We start from the raw sequence: 23,174 nt of genomic DNA on the forward strand, positions 1-23,174 counted from the left end.
AAAAAAAATGTTCTAATTGAACATACAGTAATTCTGAATTTTCTTTTTGTGTGACAGATAAGATATAATCATTGAATTTCTTTCTCCAGAGGCTTTGTAGAAAAAAAACCCTTTGTGGAAGCAGTATCTTTGGTGTCTGAAAGATAGTCTTTTTATATGAAACAAATTCTGCATTGGGTTACTAAAAGCATCCACCTGCTTATCAATCTAAAAGCTGCATCTTTAAAGGTCACAAGTGAAGGAAAATCAGATAGACTCATTCTAATTCCTAGCAAACGGGAGCTCATTTCTCACCAATCCACCCCGCAGCGTTCAGTAACATGACCTTTCACTTACAAAGAGAACAGCAGATTTCTGTCTCTCATGTGCCTGCCTGCCTTCCTCTTCAGGAATTAAATGCAGTTTTGATGTTATCATTACACACTTCCATAATCTTCCATTGAAAGGGCCTATAAATTAGCATTACTTTGCCAAAAAGTCCAGCCAAATCTCTCACCATCACTTGGGCCTGAAAAGGAATATTAATTAATAACTGCCAAAACACAGTTTAATATAGGGTACTTACTATACAGTCACAGAAATCTTATAAAACCTGTGACCCACAGCAATGAGTGAATAAAAACATTTTTAATTAATATTTAATTGCATGATGCTCTTTTAAATCTGGCCTGACAAATTCAGTTGGGAAAATAATTCTGAGAGACTGCAGAGCAGCCTTTCTGGCATTTCTCAGAATATAGGTGCCTGAGTGACATTAGGAAGTAATCAGTATATTACAAACATATGCAAAACACTACTGGGAAAATTTCACGTCTAAGAATAATGAAGACCAGGGGCTTGTCTTCTGTTTCTTACCATCCACTGAAACAACAGTTAGAGGGGTCAACGACCTCGTGTGCTGGCAAACACACTTAGTTCTCAACAGTCAATGACAACCTTGTTCAAGTCTAAAGTCAAGGGATTCTGAATACATACATGCACACCAAGATGGGAGTATTAAATGGATCCAAGGCAGTCACGTTTACAAGAAAATAGCAAGCACTTGTAAGACTGTATAGTTTCATTTTCAGAAGAAATTCTTTTTTGCTGTTTTATGCAGTAATTTTAGGTAATCTGAATTTAATTTATACTAAGTTTATAAACTCATTAATAATATGCAAGGGGAAATGATTTAAATGGAAAACGAAAAGTGGTCAATTTTATCTCTACATGCCTCAATTTCCCCAACATGAAAGAGGAGAACTACATCACATCCTTATCTGAGGCCAATTTAAATTCTATGTGGAAGCTAGAACAAATCAGATGCTTAGCACATTTTAAATTAGTAATAATTAATAATTCAGAGATGACAAAGTTTCTTCTGAAATAATAATAATCTACATTTGTACAGCACGTTATAGTGTACCAAGTACATTATCACATTTGATCCTCCCAAGAACTTACATGTTAGGCAGGACAGACATTACAATTCCCATTTGTAGATGAAAATGAAACTAGGGGCAGCAGTTCAGCAAATGACATGCAAAAAAATCACTCAATGGGGGAGCCAGAACTCCAACCCTATCAAACCTTGAAATCCAGGTTTTTTCTACCATCCTGAAATAGGATTAACATTTGTCAAAAATGTTGTTTTCTTTTTGCATATGTTGAATCAATATTGATATTCTAATTTAAGAGACAAGGATGCCCCTTGCTATTTGCATATTGTAATAGCCTTCAGGATAATTATTGGATAGATCTTTTGAAAAAAGAAGCTACATGTTTACACTACTTCACTGCTTTCAGAAAAGTGGGATATATGACATTTACCAAATGCCGCAGCACAATTAGCCATCATTTAAACTACTGTGAGGAATAACATTAAAAGAAATAGAAAACCAAAATTTCCAAAGACTTCTTTACAGCTAAAAGATTAAATATAACTAGTCTGCCCTACAGAGACACCACAAAATCTTTTAAAATCTCAGGGGATCTCATGTCTTATTCCACACCACATGAACAAGAAAAAGCAACTTGTGCTTAAATTTTCTTCTGTCGTATAGTCTCAGCTAATCCAAATCCTTTAATTTGAAGCAAACATACGAAATGTTATATTGTAACATGCTGGAGCCAGTACAGCTGAATAAGACAAGAATGGTAGTTTTTGTCTCATCATCACTTAATAATAATATTACTATTGGCTGTGATTAGTTTTGCTATAGTCTCAGTTAATCCAAATCCTTTAATTTGAAGCAAACATACGAAATGTTATATTGTAACATGCTGGAGCCAGTACAGCTGAATGAGACAAGCATGGTAGTTTTTGTCTCATCATCACTTAATAATAATATTACTATTGGCTGTGATTAGTTTTGTCATTATGCTGGTTAAGCTAAGAAACAGCCAGGATTTTGCAGAGTTCAATTAGTAATCAACATACTCCAATTCAAGTCCCAATTTCAAGCATAGGAACAGAACAAAAAGCAAACCTTCTTACTTCTAAGCTATTAGGTCAATTATTTTTCACAAATAATTCTTTCGGTTCAGCCTATAATTTAGAGAGGTAAATAAGAAAATTAAAACAACATATCTTAGGTTATTTCACAAGCACAAATAAGGAATCCCAGTACTGAGAATCAACTATGGTTTCCCAGTATCCACTACGGTACAGTTTAGAGCACCAGGTGGGGAGCGGTTTCGCAGTGGTATAGGTGATAACCGGACAGGGCTCATATGGCTATTGGCAAGGAAACATACAGTGAACCTGCCTCTCCAGAAGCAGCCTCCAGGTGGCTCCCACAAGGAATCGGCTGCCCTCTCAAATCATGCATTTTGCGAGAGGAGGCCTCAGCTTGTCCCATGGAGAACATGGCCTCTTTTCCATTAGTGTTTACATGCACGGCCTCCACTTCCTCACCAAACACTCCATCCTTCAGCTCTTACAATTTTATTACAACCAAACTACTAAAACTACTTCTGAAACAACTTCCTCTTAGACACTACAGCCGCCTGTTCTCATCTACCTCAGTCTCTTCTAGTATTTAACACTGTGCTGATCCACTCCCATCTCAAAACTCTCCCTTCAACTTCAGGAGCCCCCATTCTGCTGGCCTTCCTCCTATCTCTGGCTAACTTTTTGGTTTTTGTACCACCACCCCCATTCCTCCTCCACTTCCTGCCCACCAAATATGATTATTCTTCTAAGGGTCCTAATAAGGTAATAGAGAAAGGACTCTCAGGCCATTGTAAAATGTTCAAAAAGCCTAAATAGAAATTGTACTCGTGGCAGGGCTCCCAACTCCTACATAGCATTATGTCAGCTCAATGAGACAACAATGCTTATTACTGAATACATGTAGTGTGCTTAGAGAGGTTTTACCAGATGCTACCAATTCAACTATGAATTGTATATGCACTCTGACACATTTCTTCACTCTCATATCCATACTGACAACAGAATTCTGGACACTTCCACCTGATCATGAGCATGCAACGAGTCCATAACAAAATCTATCACATCAATCCAACTACCAACAGGCCAGCCCTTACAAAGCCATTTTTGATTCGCCCAACAGGAAGTAAGTTCTCCCTCTATTGGAGTCCCATACCACTTTTTTAGTATTTTCTTATAGAAATCAATATATAATCTTTCTCTTATAATTGTTCTATATGTATCTCATTTCTTTTTAGAGTGGGAAAAGTGTCTCACTTTTGAATCACACACATGGTCCTACACATAATGGGTTTGTCTTAATAAGTATTTGACAAATGAATTAATGAGTAAATCAGTGAATTAAATTCCTGACTTCCTACTGCCAATTTTTTTTTTCTTTAATTTTAACAAATCAGTGTCTAGCAGATTGCAGCATCTAGGTAGAACAAATTCCCTTTGTATCCAGTAAATATAATGCTTCAAGTATTCCTGAAGCACATGCCCCTCCTCACTATATAGTATTTGGCTTTGAAGAATAAATTAGCACAAGGGTCTCAATGGATATGCAACAGAAAATTAACTTCTCATAAAATGGTTCAGTTCAAGTTTCTTAGAAAGCTCTCAGTTTTACTGTTTTGCTTTGTGGGAAATTTTGTGTTAACTATGATCAGAAAGGGTGGAAAGCAGAGCTGCATTGACAGAACTGTCTAGGATCAGAGAGACCTGGATGATGCAATTAAAAGGTGGACAGACAGGTAGACAGATGTTCAGCTGCATGATCAGGAACAAGGTTGTATAAAAAGGCTTCTTTGATCATTAGAGGTACTGCTATAATGAAGCCCTGGATACCTACTCGGTGTTTCTGCCGGCTCTCATCTCCAGCAGGTGTCTTATAGAAAAAAATAAGGCAAACACAAACAGATCCACTGCCAGCTAGTCAAAGCTGTTTGGCATTTTTTCTCGTTGATTAAGCCACAAATAAAATCATATATGTTGTGCTTCTGACACAGGCAGAGTACGCAGCTTGTGAATCATTACTGAATACATCTTTGTGAAATATTTCAGCATCCATTACTCTGCTGAGATCAAGAAACTAATATATGTTCAATAGAGTATCCTATGTGATCCAAAATATCCCCAAGGGCCAAGAACATGACACAAACTGTAAGCACCAAAATGGATTTAAAAGCCAAACAAACTATGGGATAGTAAATTTGGAAAATACAGGTAAATGGTAAACCAGTAGACAGACACTGGGGGGCTTAAGAATAACTAACTCTTGGCTATTTAGAAGTATGGAGAGCTGCACTAATGTGGACCAACCAAAATGGCACAGCTAAATGTCATTCATATGCCTCTAGACTGCTCTGCATGGTCCCTTAGAAGTCATGTGGGCTTCTCGTTTCATTTCTGCAAAGTTTAAAATGACTCCCTGATCACACACAGGCAGACTATGCAGTTTGTGAATTGTTACAGATTCACCACCAACTGACAGGGACGTAGGTGGTAATTAGGGATTCTCTTGGGAATAACAGTTGCTGTGAATAATCCACAAAGCAGAGACTTGACTACAAGTCTCAGCACTGCTACCGACACCCTTCTGCACTGGGCATGCCAATTCATCTCCTTGTTTTGGGTTCCTCATCTGAAACACAGAAACAATTGTAACACTTGTTATTTGTCTGGCAGGAATTTTAGGGGTGTAAATAAGATGCTATAAGCCACGTGACTCACAGTGGCATCACTTCTTAACAGAATCTGTTCACTGATTCTAGCTCTAAGGTGAAGAAAGCAGGGAGAGAAAGAGGGAAGAGATCCAGTCACTAGATCCTATTTTTATGGCTTGGGGCAGAGGTGAGTGCCCCAGTAAATCATACTTTCAAAGACAGACGGTCCTCTTTTAACAACGGCTTCTCCTTCTCCAGGCATCACTTCATCTCATGAAAGACTTTAGCTCCATAAATTCACGAATCATTGATCCTGTTACAATTGCAATGGCACAGCTCTGAAAGGTCTGTTTATACCTTACCAGGACGGTAGATCTTTGATGAGATGGAAAGGTACAACATTTTAAGTTACAGGTTGGAAAATCGGCTAAGACACCGTTGTTTTCCTATTTCCTTCTCCACATTTTATGGTTACAAAGCTGATTCTCAACACACTTTAATTAGGCACTCAACATCACGTGGCTTCTGCTAAATATAGAAGAACATCACATGGAGCATGAGCCAAAGGGGAAGAATGGCTGCACTCCCTCTCAGTTACAGTGCTTCTCTCTGCACTAGATCTTCATGAGAAGCCTCTGCACCACCACTTGAAATCTCAATATTATAGCCCAATCTGTGATGATACCTGAACACTGTCAGGTCAGACTCTCTCAGAATACTAATATCAAGAAGATCACCATGACATCTGCCTACTGTAGGTAACAATGACCAGCCATAAAAGTAATCTTAAATTGGGTTCTCTTTTAAGATATCACTAACTCAAATTGCTTTTGTCATGGTTCTTTTCAAAAAAATATTTTCAATTTAGAACTGGAAGGAAACATGAAAGAGTGGGCCTGACTGCCTGTGAAGTTCACTGCCATTGCAGTGCGAAGCGGGCACAGCCTGGAAGACAAATGAAATAAGACAAACGCACTCTCCCTTATGCTCAATTGCAGTATTTAATACATCTGAACACTGTATTTATTTTTATCTTTGACAGGACAAGAAATGGCTGTTGACTTTATCTGCAGATGGGATATTCTCAAAAATAATTTTCCCTGTCCCAAAGGAGAACACATTTTTTTCAGAACTCATCAGCAGCAAAAATTGGCGAACAGTATGTATGTACGTTTTTTTTCCCCCTTCAACCATCGTTAAAGATTAAACATCAGTAGCTCTTAATACATTCTAGAAACAACAGATGAAAATATGTAAGAATGGCAAGACTAGATACCAACATGTATCATGATAGAAAGCCACTTAAAAAATATTTCTTCTGAGTTCGGTGATATTTATACAGTATATAGAATCTCAAAGTTGGACTGCTTTATTATTTTGAAATTCATTCTTATATTCCTGCAGAGTTTTGCAGTTTGACCTATTTGTCTTAAGGTTGGACTGCATTATACATTCTTAAGAAGCAGAAGCAAGACAGAGATGGCCTTGAAAATCACCATCAACATTGTAATCAGTTTCTTTGATAGAGGTGAGACAGAGCACTGACACCGTAGCCGCCATCTTCCTCTACAACGGTATTCGCATTCATCTGGAGACAGAAGCGGAGGCCTCTGTCTTGAATTTCCAATGTTTGAAAATGAGAGAAATACATTATTTGATTCAATTTTCAGACATTAACAAAGTGCATTCCAAGAGTCTAAATCAGAAAAAAAGGAAAGAAAACTTAGTTTGTAGTAATCTTTCTATAAAAGCATCCAATATTCCTTTCTGATCGAAAACTGTGATTTCAGGTTAGCTACTCTAAATGTACTACAAAAAGCAAATGCAACAGGTTTTTTGGTTGATCCAGACTAAATTAGGCTACAAACAGGGAAGCAAAACATTAAAAAAAAAAAAAAACATTATCTAACCAGATATATAAAACTCTCAGAACTATTAGCTTCTCAGCAATGATAAGGAATAACATTCCTAGAGATCTATTGCAAGATAAGAATTTTCAGGGGGCTCTCTTGTCTAGGCAATATTCCTACCCTCTTCATCACAGAAAGTGTTACAAATAGAAGAAACTCTTTTCCTGTCTTTTAGGCTTTTAATTCTCACATCTGGGGCTGGCCAGTTAGCTCAGTTGGTTTAGAGCTCAGTGTCTAGGTCAAGGGTACAGATCCCTATACTGGCCAGCTGCCAAAAAAAAACCAAAACCCCTCACATCCTCACTTTAAAAATGGAGCCCATCATCTGTCCCTAGACAGGAAAGTCTTTTCTAACAGTAGAGAAGGTCTAAGATGCTGCCTTGAGAAGGATCAAATTAAGGGATCAAAGAATCCAAAATACAACTTCACATTAATATCTGACTCCCTTCCTTTCTTTCATACAAAAACAAGGTGGATTTTATTTCTTCAGCACATATAAGTAGATCACACAAAACGTACTATCTAAATTCTGTCCTGAAGAAGAACTCTTGAAACGAACTGCTGAGGAGTGATATTCCTCAGCTTGTACAAAGGAATGCTCACACCTCTTCTTCACAATGTATGGTGACAACCTAGGTCTGTTATTATTAAAAAGCAAAACTGTAAGAAGGAAAGATGGAAAAAAGAACATGTAGGGCTGCTTTCTCAGAGCTTCGCCATAATTGTCACTGATTAGGGTCAACCTGAAGAGGTGAATACATTACTTAAAACTATTAATCATGCACGTAGGCTCTGGTCATAAAATCACATTTATCCTAGTCAAGCTCAGTTTCGGATGGGGCTCCAGACTGCCAAAGAGAAGGGAAGAAGAAGCCTCCCTAACCATCCAAGAAGTACCAGCCTTGCCCTGAACAAAGCATTTTGCCTTTTTTCCCCAGATAGGACTTTAGCACTTCTTTATAGCTCATAGTTTCTTTTGAACTTCAAGGCATTTACACTGAGTGATGGCAGAAGAATCCCTGGTCTACAGCAAAATTCTTTATTGATATTTAGGATGATATGAGCATCAGCACATTAGTGTGAAAGCGTGGATGAAAGATTCTGGTTATTATTCCTAAAGCTGACTCACCCTCACAGAAGAGCCCACAGCTACTGAAAAGGGTTTTATTTTTCAAAATAGAGATAGGATAGTAGGAGTCGGCCATGGCAAATGGAAAAGCTCAGCTTCGGTTTCTATGTGTGTGATACAGTCTGTAGGGGAGTAAGCATGACAGTAATGAGACCCGGGAGTTGGGAAGGTTGGGCTGAAAAGCATTAATGGTTTCCGGTTGACCTAAGAAGATGTTCAGTTCCATGCTCTTACCAGCCTTACCCAAAGTCAAAACAAAACAAAAAGCCCCCTAGTCTTCTAGAGTCTTTTTGAGGGTATATCACATGAAAATATGCAATATTGCATTTATATAATACAAAACTGACATGTAGACCTTTGTATTTTACTGACAACATAGCCCCAAGCTACTTCTTGTGAGCAGTAACATGGAATAATATATAACAGTTTGAGTTCCAGACTTAAACAGAACTAGGTTCCAATCTTGGCTTCATTGTTTATTAGATGTGTGACCTTGACTAAGTAATTCAATTTCACTAAGTCTCACTTTCATCAGCAAAAAATAAAAATAAAAAAGAGACAACAGTACATACCCCATTAACATTATGATGATTAAATAGCACACGTGTTCAAAATGTTATCACATAGCATGAGGGAGTTTTTGGGGTGACTGAATTATTCTGTGTCTTGATAACATATACATTTCTTAACTTATAGAACGGTACACACACACAAAAAAGGAAATTTTACTGTATAACAATTAAAAATGAAATTAAAAATATAGGTATATATATATAAATTATATTGGATAAAGCATCAGTAAACACACACACACACACACAGATCTTACCACAGTGCCTAGCTCATAATAAGCATTTGAAAATGCTCATTACTGATATAGTTTTTGCTGTTGAGGTTGTTGTTGTTAGCAAGCCAGATAGGATATGTGTAACCAGGGTAACAAAAATAAAGGGACAATTGGTTGGCCCATGTAAGGCTCTTGATGAAGGGGGATGGAGTGACAGAAAGGAAAACGGTGCCACATCAACATGTCACTGGGTTATAGGGCCGGCCCAGTGGCGCACTGGATAAGTGCGCCGCTTGGGAAGCGCGGCGGCGCTCCCGCCCGAGGGTTCGGATCCCACATACAGACCGGTTCCCGCTCACTGGCTGAGCGAGGCGCGGGAGCAACGCCGAGGGTTGCGATCCCGTTGCCGGTCCCCGGTCCGGTACGGGGGCAACACTGAGGGTTGCGATCCGTTGCCGGACACGGAAAAAGACAAAAGACAAAAAAAAAAACATGTCACTGGGTTATAGCTGGAAGCCACGCTATGTGTGTGAGGGAGAACGATGCCATCTCTGTGCTGCTCTCAGGATAGGAAAAAGATACATTACCAGTGGCAATTACAAGATTCCAGAAGAAAAAAAAAAAGAAAAAAAGAGCAGCTATTTCTGCTGCTAGACGTGAAAACAAACCAACTGAGAAAAGTGCTTTGATGAGCAGAGTGTATGCTGCTGGGTGTGTGGGCTGGATTCTACCTCATCCTCCAGAAGGGAGGGGATGAATAATCCCCCAGGTTCAGACTCAAATGGGCATGGTGCAAAAAAGCCAGCCATGTATATGTTCTATTCTTAATAACCTTAAATTCCATTTTCCTTTCTAGTGTAAAGGTTCAGCATACAAAATTGGAAAGGGGAATATTTTTTAAGGAGGTAAAGAATAGGGGAAACAATTCAATACCAGATTCCAGTACGCATGTAATCACTAAGGTTTTCTATGCTTGCATTTTAAAAAATGATGTTTTTGCTCAAGAGCCAGTAAGCCATTGGCTGCCACGGACCATATAATGTGTTGACACTCCCCGTTGGGCAAGCAGACGACAGGAAAGCACTTATCTGGTTGTGGAAATGCATTCCCTCTCAATATGCAAGTCTATTTTTCTTCCTGCAATAAACTACATTTGTTTGATGTAGTATCTGATAGTTTTATAGTGTTTGTTCACATACTCACTAATTTGCAAGATTGGGTAATTTGCAATGGGTCTCATAGGTCATTAGTGAAAACTAACAGCGTTCGGTAAAAGATAAAGCAAGAAAAACTGGTACTTTGTCATAGCACACAGGTAAACATCATATTTCAGTTTAGGAACTTGGCACCCCTGAATTCATTCTTCCATAGTAGAAAAAGTGAATTTTACTCCCTTTCCCACCTCCTGTGCCCTGGGGGGAGGTGGAAAACATTAATGAAAGAGATTCTAAACTACTCTTTAATCTCCAGTTTGTGCTATATTTTGAAAATATACAACTGTGTTATCATCCTGGCACTTGTCCACATTAAACAGCTTACTATTTATATTTGAACCTGAAAAAAAAGGCACGGATGCCTCCTTCCTACACAATCCCCTAGGCCTTCTTTTTGGCATGAAAAGCACACACAATTTTGCAAAATTACTCAATGTATACAGCTGCATTCTACAGTTTTCATTAAGAATTCAAGAGAGGCCTCCTTCCTACACAATCCCCTAGGCCTTCTTTTTGGCATGAAAAGCACACACATTTTTGCAAAATTACTCAATGTATACAGCTGCATTCTACAGTTTTCATTAAGAATTCAAGAGACAAAAACTGTTGGCTTCCATAGGAAGGTGACCAAATCTACAGGGATATTATGTACAAATAGTCTGGTTAGAATAATAAATGCCACATGTGCTTTATAATGTTAGACATGTGCGACATGGATTCATTTGTGATCTGAGTCTCAGATTTTTAAAAACGGATCTTCGCCTGCCTTGAGATAAACTTAAGTAAATAAGGTTTGCCATCAACTCTAAATGAAGAATGACAGTTAAATTTTATAATCATCTTCACAGCTTCAGGACTTACTTTATATTTTCTCAGGCTCATGACCCAAAGGTTGCCATAGCAACTAGGAAATCCTACCTTATCAAGCGCTTACATTTACATTCCTTGCAGCAGCTTCCCGTTATGAATTAAATCCATCATGGTCTTCTATTCTCAAAATAAAAAGTTCTTAGGATTATCTTGCAGAAACAAGGATCAAATGCTTTGATAGAAATACACTATGCAAAAGTTAATTCAATGGTGGTTTTCTTTAGGAAGAGATATAACTATGGCATAATAAACAGATTATGTCCAAACTTCCTGGCTTCAAAGAAAACTTAAATAGAGACATTGTGCTAAAAATGACACATCCACTACCTGTGTATTTCATCTCAGAATTATCAAAGAAATAATCTGATTGGATATCATACCTCAAACAGGTATCCAGGCATACAAAGAATTAAAACTGCCTAAGATAAAACCCTGTTGCATACACGTATAAATATTAATAAAATGAATAACAAACGAGTATGTTTAAATTCACAACTCAAATAAAGAAACCAAATGACAAGCTTCACTTTGATTAAGTCCCTATTTTTATATAGTCAGTTTTTATCCTTGTTTTTAGAGTACTAAAGTTACCTGGCAATATGATATCACTTTGTGTTTATAGCTGTACACAATAATTATGTAAGCCAAAAAAAAAAAAAAAAACCCTATCAACCATCCCTCTCTGACAGAGACAAAGAGTGAAGGGATGACTTCTCTTAGTCGGTGCTGCAATCCAAGACTGCATAGACAGTCTCGACTGTGCAAGAAATCTGCAGAGGAGACGCAGAAGCTCAGATGGTAAAATGAGAACTCATTCGGCTAAGTGAGGACACTGACTTCTGAGACATGCACTGGAATCCAAATTACCCAGAGCCCTCAAGTCACAGCTTGACAAGTGCTTAATGGAGATGACGTTGAAATAGAAAAAAATTAGATGCTAGTCTCACCTGGCATGCAACTCCCAGAAGACCAGAAGATTATCTAGAATTCCGCTTATGGGCACTTTCCAGCTCAGACAAGTCCCTGATTACAACATACACAGACCTCAACCCAGTTTGCATTATCAGAAAGAACTTTCCTCCCTCACTGGTTTCAACATGTATCTATCCAATTCTGTCTTTGAAATTCCTCTCACCTTCTGTGTTTTCAGTCCTCTGCTTCCTCTAGTTGTTTTTTTGCTTTTTTGTCCTTTTGGTCTCTGCTTCTTATTCCCACTTTGATTCTCAATCTTTTCTCTCTTCTCTAGCTTGGAGAGTCACAGTACAATGAGATAAAGGATAAATAGAGCATTGGCTGGACAGAATGGAAGAGGGTTTCTTTAAAGTTCTATTAAAACCTAGTTCCTTCTACCACCACTAGCTCTCTCCCTTTTGTGTTTTCTGCAGCTAATAGGGAACTGGCATCTTGATTTGAGATTTTTTTGGATGGGAAACAACCCAATTCTAGACCATTCAAAGAAGTGAAGCACCAAATGCACCCTCAGTGCTTTCTTAGTGACTCAAGTTAGAGCTGGAAACAAACTGGCCAGAAATTCATTTGGGGATATTTAGTTCTGATCAAATTCTGCTAGACGTGTAATAAAAGAATATGCAATACAAACTTTCAGGCAATATATAATCTAATTTGATTATATACAATTCCTCCACATTCTTCTGTGCATCAAACCACTTTCAGCAATAAGAATTATTTAACTTCAACATTTAATTACAGCATATTTGTGGGAAAAATACACAGACACACATGTATGCATACATACACGCAAATATACACGTATCACCTACTAAGATGAATGGTCATCCACCCACTTTTAGCAGTGCACTATTTTAAAGATTCCCATAGTGATTGATGGAATAGAATCTGAGAAAGCATTTATTTGTATACTGAGCACAGTACAAGAAAAAAGACCTGTTTTATATATATACTAGATTTCTGAGTCATTGAGAACTAGGATTATCTAGGATTACTATTAAATTAGGGAGCAAGATTAACTGTCACAGGATTATCTCCCCTAACCAATTTAGAAAATAACCAAAGCTTTAATACAAGGGAAATTTCTGGGAAGCTCTTTGATGAGCTTGCCTCCTCTATACTGTGATGAAATTTACAGACATGTCAATAGCCAAACATATAGACATGCAGGAGTTGTAATTTGGTTAATGCACTTTTTATTCATCACTGGGCCTCAGTAAAAACCTGGTATCCAACTTATAGATGCATTGTTTAATTACTCATACTTCACTTTTCAAAATGAGAAGTATTTAAGTGGTCCATCAATACTTCATGTAGGGTAGCAACCAGGATCAACTGAGTGAGTGAGTGATGCATGGTCAGGGTCAAAGGGAGCTAGCATCACGCTGTTGCATTAAAACAGTTAAAGAAAGTATTTCAGGCCAATCTAACATACACTACAAGATATTTGTAACAAATATTTAAATGCTTTTATTTCTACTGATCTGGATTTCCATATCTGGGGGTAAATTTAGTTTCTCACATGGCAGAAATATTTGTTACAGACGTGCCTCCAACCCATTAAAAGTATTTGATGGCCATAACTGGTAAAAACTTCAAGCAGAAGTAAGCATTTATAATAATGGGAGCTTAAATAATTTTTGACAACATAATTTGCCTTTGCAAAAAGTATCTGAAAAGGTAAAACGCCCCAGGTAGCCAGATCCTGCAAATAAGAAAATATGTTCTTCAAAGGGCCCTACCTTCCATCAGTAGGAATGCCAAAAAAGCAGTTACCCTATTTGCAATGAGAGAGGAAGACAAAAAAAAACATACACACAAAAGAAAAAGGTCAGAAGAACATTTGAAAATGAATTTTCAACTCAGGAAGACAAAAAAAAAAAAAACATACACACAAAAGAAAAAGGTCAGAAGAACATTTGAAAATGAATTTTCAACTATTTAAGGCAGAAAAAATATATATACTGAAGGCCAATTACTACCCTCACCTAATGCCAGGGTTGACTTTGATCATTCCGTTCTGCTTCAGCTCTGTAGGACTAACCAGGTCCTAAACACCAAGGTTCTTCCTGTCCTAATGCTGCATATCAGCCTTTAAGTCTGTATAAGGTGAGATTTTTAAGTTAACGAGGTCAAACTTTCAAGAAAAATCACTGGAATCTACAGATTTAAAATTTACAATGAGTATTATCCTTCACAATATGAGAGTACCTCAAAAAAATTGTGGAAAAATAGAATTAAAAAATAGCATGAATCTCTACATGAACTTTCTGAAAACCATTCATAGTAGCCCACAAGGGCCATAAGCTTATTCTAGTGATGCAGCCACTGCCCCAACATATTTTGAATTACTCTGTATCCTCTTCCTTTCCACGACAGCCAAAGTGGCACACCAATGTCCTTATGTTTTATAGTTATAACTAGGATTCCTTTTTAAAAAATCCATAACTGCAGTGTCCACCTCAATAACACGATTCTGAATGACTTTAGGCTCGTTCTGAATAAATCAAATTACCCTAAAGGATAAAGATCTGCTACTGTTGAGACTATTCAAATAACATCCAAATAAAATTCATAAAGAGAAAAAAGATTTTGCTCAGTGGCAGCCTCAATGAAATAAATCTATGTGACCTTCCAAAATGATTACTGTAAAAGACACATAGAATAATGTACATTTTTTTTATACAACCCAAGAATCCTGTCAAAGTAAAAAAGAAAATAAACGAGTAGGTGAATGGGGGGAAAAGGCACCATGAAATATTAGTGCTTTTAAAAGTTCATTTTCTTTGAGTTAGGCAGTTATGCCAATTCAATCACTCAAAGATGTTTAATAAAGGATTTCAGTCACTCCTTTTTCTTGTACTTTTTGTCAATTAGGAAACATGAATCTTGGTTCTTATAAGTTATGCAGAACTGAAATGAACTAAAGTCCAGTAATACCAAGCTTCTCTTAAAGCAAAGCAGCGAGCCTCCCAGCTAGCTCAGTTAGCAAAATGGCCTATGGGGTTGGCCAGGTAGAATGTTAGTTCTGGTTCTACCTGCTGGCAGTGTGACTCGAGGTAAGTCACTCAATCTCTCTGAATCTCCACATGCTCATCTGTAAATGGGGATAAAAACAAATGACTGTTGCCACTGGGCACTTTCTGTGTGCATGGACTGATGCTAAATTCCAGTAATACTTGAATAATCCCTAGCCTCATGCTCATAAATCTAGTCATGGAGGGAAAGTAGACACTAACACAGGTGGGTATGTGAGTCTCTGTGTGTGTGTGTGTGTGTTTGTGGTTGTTTAGAATTTGGGATGAGGGGGTTAATGCAGGGTGAAATACTAAAAACTAAAAATACAAACTTTGGTAAATTAAATATTCAAGACACCTTAAGTTTCTCTATGATCTACATGTTTACTTAAAATTCCTTCAAGTGGATAAATAAGGTAGAGGAGAATCACATATGTGCAGTGTGAAAAGGCAAAAAAAAGAAAAAAAGAAAAAAAGAAACTTAGTAAAAAATAAGGGCCAAAATTATGCCCAAGATATTTCTTAGCAAAAAATACCAGAGAAAAGAGGAATTTCCAATTTATCTGGAATCATCATGAAGCTTATGATAGAATCACAGTTTTTTACTTAAATTATATTGATAAAAATATTCTATAAGTTTATATAGTACCTGCTCTTTTAAACAGAGTAAAATTAAAGAAGAATTTCACCTTTATTGCTGATTCAGGTCAATAATTGCATCCTGCTAAGTATCACCACTGAATTTCTCATGGTACTTGAGGCTACTTGTATCTAGCAGCATTCTCACCACCACCACCCCCCCACCCCACCCCATACCTCTCAAATCTCAAATTTTCTAGCTTCAATGTGTGGGCATTGGAGAAAAGATAACTTAGGTAAGATTTGATACAAGTTCTATAAGACTGTAAAATTAAGAAAGATTGGGTCTCGGTGAAACCCACACCAGGGGCTTTTCTTTGAGTAATGTGCATAAGCTTTAATGCAAAGACTTTGTGACATCTTTTATGACAGCTCAAGAGGCCTTTCTGGTTTACTCCCTAAATCTCAGCTGTGTTCCAGATAGCTGAGGTCATCTGATATACAACTTCCGGATAAGTGAGGTGGCACTGTACCCTATCACTAAAGAATAGAAAATAAATACCCCATTCAATAAAAGGTTAGAAGGAAAATTCTTAAATACATTTCAGTTTCTGACCTAAAAATACACACTTTAAAATGAAGGAAAAAGAAGGTAACATAAAAGTCTATGGCAGATGCCATATCATTTCACTGTGCTCCGAGCAAGCTTTCAGAACTATCTGATAGTAAGAAATTCTATTTGTTACATGCATTATATGCTGGAAAAACAAACAACTGTCACTTTACATAGTACAACCAATTCATGATATGACATCCCTATAAAGTAGGCAGAAAGAAGATTTTATATCTCCTATTTTCCATGACTATGTAGAACTATACCTAACTTTTCCTGAATCCTATACATATTTGATGATTTCTGTGGAAGCAATAACAACAAATAAGTAATAGAAATTTTAAAGATTTAATCATCAAGGAAGACTTCTGAGGAAAAGAACAATCTATAATCATCACTATTTTCATGATTAACATTTTTTGGGCATTCAACATGCTACAAGACACTGAGCTAAGCACAAAGTATCTTCTTCAGTCCTCACACAATCCCCATGAGCTAAGTCCCAGTACTGTCCCACTTCTACTGAAAGGTAGACAGGCCTGGAGTGCGCAAGGTGCTTGCCTGCAAGATCAGACATGCCTCATGTGAGAAAATCCCCATTTTTCTCATGGAAAGTTTTTGTTGTTACAACGAGGTGAACAAAACAACAGTTTTATCATTTTAGACCAATATATGAGGGGTCTTCAAAATATCCATGGAAAGATTATCTTTTAATTCTATTTTTCCATGACCTTTTTGTAGTACCCTTGTACATGGTACGTATATTTTCTTGATTTTTAAGAAAAGCAAGATTAAGTAATCAGATGGGCAGAAAAGGGCAACCAAAATATTCCCTATTGACAGAATACATAAATAGCAGCTTGTTCAGACTCCGAGGAGTGTCTTTGGATTAGTTTTCACCTACTGGCAGAGGGATAAGATTTTCTACTTATTTATTCATCTTTTAATTTGTTCATCAACTATTCACTGACTAGGTGTATGATGCAAACATGAATAGAACATTTTCCCTTCCTACAAGAAGCTTACAGTCTGGTATGGAAGACAGACATGTAAACAGAGAATTGTAGAATGACACAGAGAATTACAGAACGACATGACAGTAGTGACAGCTACAGGAGATGCTAGAATAAGTGAGTAAGGCAAGGTGGCAACTGGTTAACTATCAGAAAAAGAATGATTTGTTTATTGCTCCAATGCCACTTTATTTAAACTCAGGGACTCTATTTTTACATGATTCAATTTAACATGCCCTAGACATTAAACATATTCTCGAGATGTTGAAAACTGACTAATATCACCACTAGATAGGTGTATTTTCTCCACATCACCTTTAGCAGGCAGTTCTTCACTGAAGCATTTCATGTTCTGATTACTGGAGGGTAGGATGCTATATAAATATACTGTTGGAATGTACCAACCCATTAATAGTAGCCTCAATATAGTTGAAATCACAGGACTGTGAGCTTATGCTGAATCGTACTCAGAAAACACTTAAAAAAATATTGACTCCTACTTTTTGCACTATCAATAGCAGAGTGACAAGATAGTCAAAACTAAGAGTTTATTTTAAATAAAATTATCTGCTACATAAAATAAAGAGCTTAGAATACACTTGATTTATTTCTTGTCCATCCCCCCCACCACCACCAAAAGTAAAACATAACTCAAGGTAATTTGTGTCTGTACAAGACCCAAACTAAGTGTCTAGTTGTGATGATACTTAAAAACTCAGATAACTGTCATCTAAATCTTACTTTAAAAATAACATTTATTACACAGCAAGAACTCTGGCAATCCCTTTTTTGTGGGAAAGTAACAGAGGAGACTAAAGCCAATCTAAACACAGGTTTAAATGTCTCAAAGATCTTGACATATTTCATCCTAAAGCATCCAGGAGATGGTTGAAAGTATAATTTCTCTAAACAATGTGAGCAGAAAAATCAGACATTGTTTATAAAATCTAATCAAGTAGGGGAAAGTATGCTATAAATGATTTTTAGGATCCTTGGAGGAAATAAACTAGAAAAGCAGAAAGCAATAATATTGGCAACAATTTCTCATGTCAACTCAAGAACTGTCTCTGAACAAAGATCCTGAATGGAAACCTAATTTTACAGTGACCATCTGTATATCCTATATGATAATATTTGCAGAAAATAGTGATTATGCCTTCTGGGTTTTCCTGTTTCATGACTAGAATACCAATAGAACATATAATATCTGCCCAAATGAAGAAGAAATTACTATTTTACCAAAATGTCCCTTTCTACCATGCTTTCCAGAGACAGAAAAGTGGAAGGAAATGAAGCAAGCATTCAAACGTTGTACAATAGCATGTTTTTGTGGTTCAGATGTATATCATAATTTTAAAGTGTAAAAGTGAGTGTATGCAAAGTAATGAGCCCCTGACATTAACCAGAAAAAAGGTGAGCTAGATGCTCTGCCAGTTATTACAATCATCTTTATAAATAGCTTGGGCACAAAGAAACTAAAGGGGAGAATGATCATCATAGATACTACTTACTATCATCTAAAGTCAAGTCTAATTGTGGGACCTTACAAAACAAAGCAGCTGAACAACTAATTGGTTAGGAAAAGCCTGAGGTCCAAGAATCTGCTAACTGTCCACTAAATCTATTTTCCCACTCTTCCACACAGCTCGGCACAAGACCAACCTGCTCCTCTGCATTTCCTAGCTTTCCTTGCAGCTGGGTTGGCCAGGTGACTAAGTTCCTTTCCATGTGAGCAGAAGCGATGTATGTCATTTCTGGTCTGGTGAATAAAGAGCAGGCTGCTCCTTCTCTAATTTCTCTTTCTCCCTTCTGGGAGGATGAAATGGTCTGACCAGAGTGACTCTAGAAGCAACATGATGAAGGTCACAGAGCTGCCATTAGCCTAGGTCACTAAATGACTGGGTAGAGCCAAGCTATCCACAAACCTGGAACATCTACCCTAAACTAGTATGTAAAATAAATAAAGTTTCTAAATATTCAAGTCACTGCAAATTTGAAGCTTTCTATACTGACAAATACAATCCCAGAGAACTGCTGAGAGAGATGCAAGATATTAACAATACTGTAGGTAATGTTCTCAACTCACTTGTCATGAGTGACCAGTTAATCTTCAAGGTCAACCAAGTGAGTCCACTAGGACGCCAGTCCTTCTAGATACCCCTGTACAAACACCAGCATGACCTCATTTGGTTGTGGACTCATAAGTACAGGGAAGGGCAAGAGCAGGAGCCCTTCTCAGGATTCTCTACTCAAAGCTCATTGGTAAATACTGTGTAAGACTGCATGGGGTGAAGATGGGTGAAGAACGGCCAGGAACCACTAAATAATTAAGTTAATGAGCTCAGGTCTCTATTATGCATCATAATGCATAGTCACTTTTTCTTCTCATCCCCAGTACATTATTTTTTCTACGAATGTGAAAAGTTTACACACACAAAATAATTGCCCCTGCTGTTCAACTTCAAAGAACATGCTTCACTATGATTAATACGAGTAAATCTTACTAATTTCCAAGAAACATGAACAGAATAGAAAAGTGAGCCCTCAGAGTCAAAAGTCTATGACTAAGACTACATAGTATCATCACGTGGAAAGTGTTCATTCCCCATTCATTTATGAAAGACTTATTTTAAGCACCTCCCAGGTACTATGCTGGATGACATGAATATAGTCGTACACAGAGTACTCATAATTCCTATGCTCAGGAACTGGAATTCCTGGAGCCAACTTGAATGACAGACAGCACCAGTAGAAGATAAACAGTAACAAAAACATCCACAAGCTATCACCTACAAACCCTGCCAGCAGCACTAAAAACTGCGAAGATGATTCTGTTTCATAGGCAAAGTGACCATACAAAAACAAATAACGTCTAAAACTAAATCAATTTTGACCATGACATATTGGCATCTAGAACAAATGGTCACTTTGAGCGAGAACTTGTTTTGTAAATTAGGGGAGGAAGTTCATGAAATGATAAAGATTCCAACCAAGCAACTGGGATGTAAATTGTGGTCAGACTCAGAGTTGACACGTTAAACAATTTAATTGAGGTACAGCTCTCAGCAGCACTGGGCATGTGCACAAGAAACAGATGCCTTCAATCATTTCAAAGTACAATCCTGTTAGAAATGTCCTTTGTGACACTAAAATCAATTTCCTACGCCTTTAGTAACTGTTCTACCAAAAGAAAAAGGGGGGGAGGAGGAAAAAAAAAAAAGGACTCTTTCAGTCTAATGTCATCCCATTGAGTCAAAATTAAACCCAAACCTATTAAACAGCACACGTTTACATGTAATTTTTATAATTGATTGAAAGGTTGGCAATAGGACAGGACAGGACATCACGCATTTTCATTGTGGAGAACTATAAGGTTTTTGACTTGTCTTGAGGAAACGAGAGAAACCCGACAAGAGTTGCTACATGTAAAAGACTCAACTCCTGTTCAAACTAGCCCAGAACGCTGTATGACTGTTTTACTCGGGAATACCAACTACTTATCTACACTCAGAAACTGTTTTTCCTCTCTTCTTGCAGATTGTTAAACTCTCATGGCCACCTCTCCTACAATTGTGCAATGCATCTTTAAATATACTTTATGAAGGGTGCCTATATAGTTGCCTAGGAAATTCAGTTAAACATAAATCTGATATGCTTAACAACAACAACAAAAAAAACCCCAAAACCACCCAACAAAACAAAAAATGTAAAAACACACTGAAGTATGTAAATACTGCAACATGTTACATCTCACCTGAAGAAGAAAAAACTTCCTCAGTCCCCCTACCTGGAAGAATACTAATTAAAAGCACAATCTGCTTCCCCCCCCCCTTTTAGTTTTCTTGACCAATCACAAATCATAAAAGCCCACACTAAAAACAGAATAAAGAATAACACAGTGCAATTTATGTTTGGTTGGAAGGGTATTTTCACTTCTCTCCACTTACTTCCCGATGTTGACTAACGTAAAGAAATACAAGCTGCCTGCATTCAAACCCAGGCATTCTTTGAAGAGTTCCTGGAAAGTCACATCTCAGCAGAACCCAAATAATTTTGCTAGGCATGACCAATGCCTGAGAATAATCTCCATCTTCCAAATGGAAGTTGTCATTTATCGGACTAAGATATGTATAAATATATAAACACACACACAAGAGGTCTTCAAAACGCTCAAGGAAAGACCAGTACTATCCTTTATTCAATTTCTCCACAAATTTTTGAAGTACCCTCATATTTTCAGTGCTCAGTATGTGAAGTTTTTCAAGATATTTGGCTTTTAGAATGTCACCCCTACCATTTGGGACCAGCATATCTGATCACAATTAAGTTAGCTAGAAAAATCTCCACTGCAGCTTATCTACAGCTAACGAGAAAAGGAGTTCTCTTGGGAAAGCGAATGACTCAGTAGCAAAGGAAGCATTTAAACATCAGGCTTGTTCTCACCTAAGCTTGTTAATATTTTTAATTTTCTCTGTGACAGGTTAAGAGAAAAGGAAGAGGCTACAGTGTGGGATAGGTCTAAGGCAGAATTCCAATCCCTTCCATTTGGCACCTCCTCTTGCTAAAGCCCAGAGGACACACAGGCACTAAAACCAGCATTAAGCAAATGCAGGGAATCTTACCCATACATGTGTAGCAGCCATGTACAATCCTTAAAACGTACAGTGTTACCATGATCAGTCATTTTGAGCTAAAACCCAGAAAACTGTTATGCTCCTTTAGTGAGGATATCTGGTCACCTCTAATGCAATGATGCAGCCTTCAACAATCTCTCCATACAGCCCTGAAGAGAAGATTTAGCATATCGGACAAAGCGAGAAGCCATGCTTAAGTTCCTTGGAAGTGTTCTACTAACATCTTTTACAAGGAATAAAGCTGACTATATAGCAAGATAAGAGAGACAAAATGTAACATGCTAAACTGACTCCCCTGTCAGCAAAAGTTAATGAGTTGCAGATCACGCGCAACTCAATGTAAAACCACAGTGTGTGCATGTTATGAAATTACTCCACAAAAGATTGCTTAAGCAAATTTACAATGAAAACCAACATCAAAACACCAAGGAAGTGGAATGAATATAAATATGAAGCATACTTAAACACCTAGGACATCTTATTTTAAGAAGGAAAGAAAATAAAGAAAGAAGGAATCCTTAACCTTCAACAATGACTTTTCAAACTACAAAGCAAGATCAGATAAGCCTCCAGGTCTTCTTCACAACTACATATATTTTACATAGGCAAGTAAGCCCAACCACAGAAAATTGATCTTTGATTGCCCTGCCACCATGCAGACAGCAATGCAAAAATCCATCCGTGGGCACTCTTCAGAGGGTCGAAATGAATACACAACACCTGGAGATGAACAAGAAAAATTTAAACGGGGCCCGTGGGTCTCTAAGGAGCAGTTTTTAACTGGCCCATAAGCTAATAAGAGTGGTTATAAACTGTGAACAACCAATGCCCTACCAGGAGGAACATTTATCACACTAACGTGCCTGTAACGTGGAGAGGGCTCATCCACATGCTCTCTGCAGCTTCTATTAGAATGTTAATTGTTCATACTGAAGAAAAGGAGACATAAGGAATGGCTTTTACCATCATGTGTTAAGTTTATTTTTGTTCTTCTGACCAGTTCCCAAGGGGCAGGAGGCTAATGACTGTTCTTCATCATCAACAGCAAAGGATATTTACATCCATCCTGTAACCATGACAGCTGTGTCACTAATTCCCTAACTGCCTCCGCCACATGAACCAATCATCTGGCATGAAGCTGCAAGATGGAGTGCCCTGCAGTCATTATTCACCAAGCACTTTCATTAACAAACTGCCCTTAATTACAGTGGTAATTGCAAAATTATTTCATAGCAGCAATTATTTTTCTCAGCCAATCCAGGCTATTTAAGTAGGACATTGCCTATGAAAATGGCATAAGGCCAAGTAATCTATGACCAAATATATGTTTTAATTGTACTACTAACTTAGGTTCAAAATA

The sequence above is a fragment of the Galeopterus variegatus genome, unplaced genomic scaffold (genome assembly GCF_000696425.1).
Source record: "Galeopterus variegatus unplaced genomic scaffold, G_variegatus-3.0.2 Scaffold1131, whole genome shotgun sequence".
In the NCBI taxonomy this organism is placed as follows: domain Eukaryota; kingdom Metazoa; phylum Chordata; class Mammalia; order Dermoptera; family Cynocephalidae; genus Galeopterus; species Galeopterus variegatus.